The following is a 6,366-nucleotide window of genomic DNA, read 5'->3' as shown; positions in this document are numbered from 1 at the left end:
CCGACACTCTCCATCAGAACCCAGCTTTCCTCGGTACGCTTTGGTAGGAAACTTGACTCATTACCTTTCTGAAGATTAATCAGCAGATATGGAGGTCCAGTTAACGCTACCTGTCCAGCGTCTCCATAGGATGGCTGTGACTCGTCCGAAGTAGTGACGAGATTCCGTCTGACACCAGCTCACATCAGCCATAGCAATAATCCAACTCGGAGGAGCCTTATCATGCTGGACTTCTGTTCTCCCAAACGACTTCTCAGCGCCTCACCGCACTCCTCAGAAGCTTCACCGAACTGAACTTTTCAGACTCAGCGCAGAACCGAACTGAGAGAACTAGGAAGTACCGGCATTTTAAAGAGCTCTATTTCCGGTATATTTGAGCGTCCTGATTGGATAATATCAACCAGACAGGGGTGTGTTTTGTGATGTCAGAGGTTACTATAAGTCAGAAAACAGCAAGAATTGTTATGGAACAGATTAAACTGTTCTCAGAGACAGAGAGAGTTTTGTTTTGGCGAGTTTTAGAAACAGGTGCCAACTCCGTTGACGTCTGAGAGGATGTAAACAAGACAGTTGTTCCAACACATGTCTGCTTCGACTCCTGACCTTGGAAAACGCACACTTGCTCATTCAAAGACAGAAATCAGAAAATGCATAAAAATCTGTAACAGACCTTAACATGAATTCTAACTCTGCATAAGCATTAAAAATCATTACACTGTTTCACAGTTAATAAAATTGATTAGTTCACTGCAACATCTAAAATGGTTTGAACTAAGACACTTTGATTATCAACATTTGAAAAATAGTAATGATAATAAAAAGAGAGTGTTCTTTCACTTGATTTTCAAGAAAGAGAGTCTCAGGATGGGTGTACCTGTATTTCTGGATTCAAATCAATGAAATGACAGTTCCTGTCCCACAAGGTTCTTAAGGTCAAGGGTTTTGACCTTAGGCTTAGTTTTGACATCAGGTTAAGTTCACTACACATATTATCTGTTAAATTTCCTGTTATATTCACCTGTGTTTGGCTTCCTCCCTGTTAGGTTGTAACACACTACTAGGAAGGTCCACTTAGTTATAACACCAAGAAGTTCACTCTAAAAAACCCTTTTAGTTTCAAATAAAAATTGTAATTTTCTTCTCCCACATTCAACTAATCAGTTTTGGAATTAATTACCAGATAGGAAATTTGTAACTCTACTTTCAAAATAGTGTTTTTTATCCATAATAGCAGTTGTTCTAATTTATTGTTCAAAAATCCCCAAGACTTATTAGCTTTAGATATAATCACATCATTAATTGATTAGCATTGTAAACACAACCTATAAATATTTGTAATGTCAAAACAGTGTTCTATAATCATTTCAGTACATGTAAAAATCCAAAAACTCTAGTCTAGCAATAATCATTTATTAACTCATAGCTTAATAAAATCAGTAAGTTCACAGTTTCAAAGTGTTTGATTGGCTAAAGATATATTTTACGCTCCTCCATCTACTGTATATGTGTAAAAGTAAAATCAGAAAATGGAAAACCCTTTACTGTGCTGGTAACGTTAATTAGATGTTAATAATGATAAGTGATGTCAATTTGATGTCAATAAACTGTCACAGCCAGATCAGTATGAACCTTAAAGAACCCTCATTCATGATAAATGATAACACCTTTATTTGATGCGTGATGTTCTCAGTTCAGGGAGTAGAACTGGTGACTTTTTCCCCCTGGCACTCCACTCCATTCCATTCCCCCATATCAGGGAAATTTCCTCGGACATCTGTCCGGCCTCCATCATTCAAACCCCTGTCATTGGACTTGCAACCCCTCTGTCATCGACACGTTTGAAGCTGCATTATCAGGGAAAAAAGAACAAACATCCTTCTCCCACAATATCACAAAACTCCATCAGTCATCTATCTAAATTTCTATAATTTTCATTATCAATATATAATTATTAATTATCATTCATTATTGGTAAGTCAATGGTTCATATTCTAGTTCATACTCATCTGACACCTCTCTGGGAACGTTGATCACAAGCTCACACAGGTGACCCCTGTGTTCACCTTCCTGGAGCTTCTTCAGCTTAGATAACCTGAACAGGTGATAAGAAACAAACACAAACAACACAATACCCTGCTGGCAGCCAGTCAGCCAGAGTCTATCCTTCTACCCATCATCCTATTCCTGTCAAGTTTTTCTGAATTGAGTCATCACTATAATTTATCATTTTATCAGCAACACATTGTTTTTCTCTTTTCTCCATGCACCAAATTTCACAAGTCATTGATAATTGATTTATAGAACATTACTCAAAAATGCTATGTCTTAAATCATATTAGTAGTTGTTAGAATTCATTATTATATATTTTTTGTTAGTATCCATTAAAGAATAATTAAAAATAAGTTAAAAAAATAGGGTATTCCAACTCTGTTAGCACTTGTAAAAATCTTACCTGAGATGAAAACACTGCTATAGATTTGATTTAATCTGCCTGTAACTCTGTCACTGAACATTTTAAGTGATTTAGAAGTCAAATATCTAGCAAGGATTTTGCTCCTTATATTATATTCAATATTCCAGCCTAATTTATCAATTATCATCCAAAACAACCTCTAAAATTCAGCCATCTATCCCTGCTGCAGCACTTTAAAGTTACATAAATCAACAGTTCTAAATTCAATTAAATTCAATTCAGTTTATTTATATAGCAACAAATCACAACAAAGTTGTCTCAGGGCACTTTACAGGAACATTCACATACATAAAAGCCGATTAGTAAAGTTCTCTATCTAAGGAATCCAGCAGACAAGTTGAATCTTGGCTTCGTTACAGTCTCACATCCTGAGCAAGCACAGTGGCAACAGTGGAAAGGAAAAACTCCCTTTTAAAAGGAAGAAACCTCCAGCAGAACCAGGCTCAGGACAAGCGGCCATCTGCTTTGACCGGATGGTTGAGAGGACAGGAAGGAGAGACAGATGAACATAGAATGGTAGGTCCAGGTACAGGTCCAGGTGTACCAGAAAGACAAAAAAAAACACATTAAGGATAGAAAAATAATTACAAATACAAAACAGGTTGAGCAGAGTAAGTAAAGAGAGTAGTAGAGTGAAAATTGTGGTCAGTTTGTCCTCCAGCAGTCTAAGCCTATAGCAGCATAACTAAGGGACAGCTCAGGAAACCCAAGCCGACCCTAACTAGGATTTAGCAAAAAGGAAAGTCTTAAGCCTAGTTTTAAAACTGGATAATGTGTCAGCCTCACGGACAGAGATTGGAAGTTGGTTCCACAAGAGAGGAGCCTGATAACTAAAAGATCTGCCTCCAATTCTGTTTTTGTACATTCTAGGAACCACAAGTAAACCTGCAGTCTGAGAGCGAAGTGCTCTGTTAGGAAAATATGGAACAATAAGATCTGTAATATAAGATGAAGCCAGGTTGTTGAGAACTTTGTAGGTTAGAAGTAAGATTTTGAATTAAATTCTGGATTTGACAGGGAGCCAATGGAGAGAAGCTAAAACTGGAGAGAGATGATCTCTCCTACTAACTCCGGTTAAGACTCTGGCAGCAGCATTTTGGATCAACTGAAGATGTTTTAAAGAAGTATTTGGACATCCGGCAGCACGGTGGCGCAACTGGTAGAGCTGCTGCCTCTCAGCGAGAAGGTTGCCGGTTCAAATCCCGGTCTATGGGCCTTCCTGGGTGGAGTTTGCATGTTCTCTCCGTGCATGCGTGGGTTTTCTCCGGGTACTCCGGTTTCCTCCCACAGACAAAAAACATGCATGTTAGGCTGATTGGTAACTCTAAATTGTCCCTAGGTGTGAGTGAGAGAGTGAATGGTTGTTTGTCTCGTTTGTCTCCATGTGGCCCTGTGATGGACTTGCGACCTATCCAGGGTGTACCCCGCCCCTCGCACAGTGATTGCTGGACATGGGCACCAGCGACCCCCGTGACCCAAAATGGAATAAGCGGGTAAAGAAAATGGATGGATGGATGGATTTGGACATCCAGATAATAAACCATTGCAATAGTCCAGTCTAGACGTGACAAATGCATGGATCAGTTTTTCTGCATCATTTTTAGATAAGATGTTTCTAATTTTAGTGATTTACGCAGGTGGAAGAAGGCAGTTCTAGCAACGTTTTTAATGTGGGGGATAAAAGACATGTCCTGATCAAAAATGACACCAAGATTTTTAACATTAGAGCTGGAGGACAGATTAATGCCATCTATTCCACGACTGTGGAATGAGTTGCCACTGAGTGTCCGGCAGGCTCCCACACTCTCAGTCTTTAAGTCTCGCTTGAAGACCCACTTCTATTCTCTTGCCTTTAACACGGTGTGATTTGTTTTGGTCCTGTCTGTACTCTACACTGTTGGCCATTTTAGTTAGCTTCTGCTGCTATTTGTATCTGTATTTTTATTTTATGTTTTCCTGTCCGCTGTGCATGTTTGTTTTCTTTTGTACAGCACTTTGGTTGGCCTTGTTGCTGTTTTAAGTGCTCTATAAATAAATTGGTATGGTATGGTAGAGTGTGATGATAAGAATGTGTAGATGTGTGGACATTTTGGGTAAAACCAAATGAGTCTATTAAATTATTAAAGGCCATGCTTAAACTATCACTCTCAACATCCACGTGAATATTGAAATCACCCATTATGATGATTTTATCAGTATTTAATAATAAGTCAGTTAATAATTCTGAGAATTCAGACAAAAACTGAGAGTAAGCGCCTGGTGGACGATATATAACAACTAGTAAAAGTGGCTTTTCTGATTTCCATTTTGGATGAGAAAGACTGAGGGACAGCGATTCAAAAGCATCATAACTAATAACTGATTTGGCATTAATCAATAATCCTGACTGAATACTAGAAGCTACTCCTCCACCTCGGCCAGTTGTTCTAGGAACATGAAAATTTAAATATTTAACAGGAGTGGATTCATTTATACTAACAAAATCCTCCTGAGAGGAATAAAATGATTAATAGTTTTATTACCTGAAATTAAAAACCCAATCTTACACAGCTCCATTACCAACCCACGCATGAACCACTGTTGCTTAACCTAAATAGTATACGTTATTTATTTATGTAATTGTTAATGAATAATTCAAATGTTTAAATGTAATTGTCTACTCTCCTCCCCTCCTGAGTCCAGATGAGAGCTGTCATCACCCCAACAGACCCTGCAATTTTATTTAATTAAAAATAAGAAACACCTCTGCAGGTGAAATTTCATAGCATTGATCATTACACATGTATGTCAATAACAAAACAATTCAAATTGAAGATAAACATTATAAAATCAGAAACAAAAGTAAACAGCAAAAATGATCTTGCATTTACACAGATAAAAATGTACCATTGAAGATTAATTATGCACACATGATCCAATCTAATAATGCAAGGTTAAATCATGATGGTTCATGTCATGACGGCCTGCAAACTATCGTTCTACAAATAAAAAAAAAAAACACAAATATTACGTTTATCCCTGTTCTAGTGGACACCACAAGGTTAATAACAAAATTATCATATGTTTAATACTTATTAGATATGTCAATCTCATTTATCATAACATTATCCCATAACATTCATATATACTATATTTTTTGTTTACTAGATTGTTCAAATAACAAACTCATAGCAAGTTAGATAGTTTCTCCTCCCCATCAATCAGTTATCTTAAATGTTTTCTCTAATCTGGAATTGTTTTCCCCATCTTAAATCATCCTTCTGTCTTTAACACTAGGACTCCCAGCATTTTCAAATGACTCCTTCTTCTACCAGAGACTGCCAAATGGCAGTTGGAGTAATTTGCATCCCATTAGACCACCTTTTGTTGTGTACAGGTAATGCTGTCCCAGGCAAATGCTAAACGGGGGGGATGGGTGATAGTATGAACGATGTTGATACTCAGATGGAGAAGAAAAAACCCTTGATTGTATCCACCTCCAGGTGGATAAAAAGTCACATCACAACATATATTTCACTTACTCCGTTTTCTGAGAAGCAAAGATGGCAAAGGTTTACAGTGCACAGCAGGCTTTGGATATGATTCGGAACCATGTTCTAAGCTTTTTTTATTGTTTTCTATTGTATGGGTGTACACATGTTTATGTTTTTTTTTTTTTTTCATTTTTACTTTGTGGGTGTACACAGGTCTTATGTCTTATGTAATGTTTTCATTTTTACTTTATTTTACTTTATTACTATTCGCACCTTATGTCGAAGCAAATTCCTAGTTTGTGAACCTCGTTCATTGACATGGCAATAATAAACTGATTCTGATGTCAACCCCTGTGACTCCGAGGGAGAAGAAATTACTCTTGAGCTGAGTTCTGACACTGAAATTTCTTCTGGTAAGA

The sequence above is a fragment of the Nematolebias whitei genome, chromosome 9 (assembly GCF_014905685.2).
Source record: "Nematolebias whitei isolate Nwh7 chromosome 9, NemWhi1, whole genome shotgun sequence".
Classification (NCBI taxonomy): domain Eukaryota; kingdom Metazoa; phylum Chordata; class Actinopteri; order Cyprinodontiformes; family Rivulidae; genus Nematolebias; species Nematolebias whitei.
The sequence above is the reverse complement of the archived record's forward strand: the minus strand, read 5'-3'. Positions refer to the sequence as shown.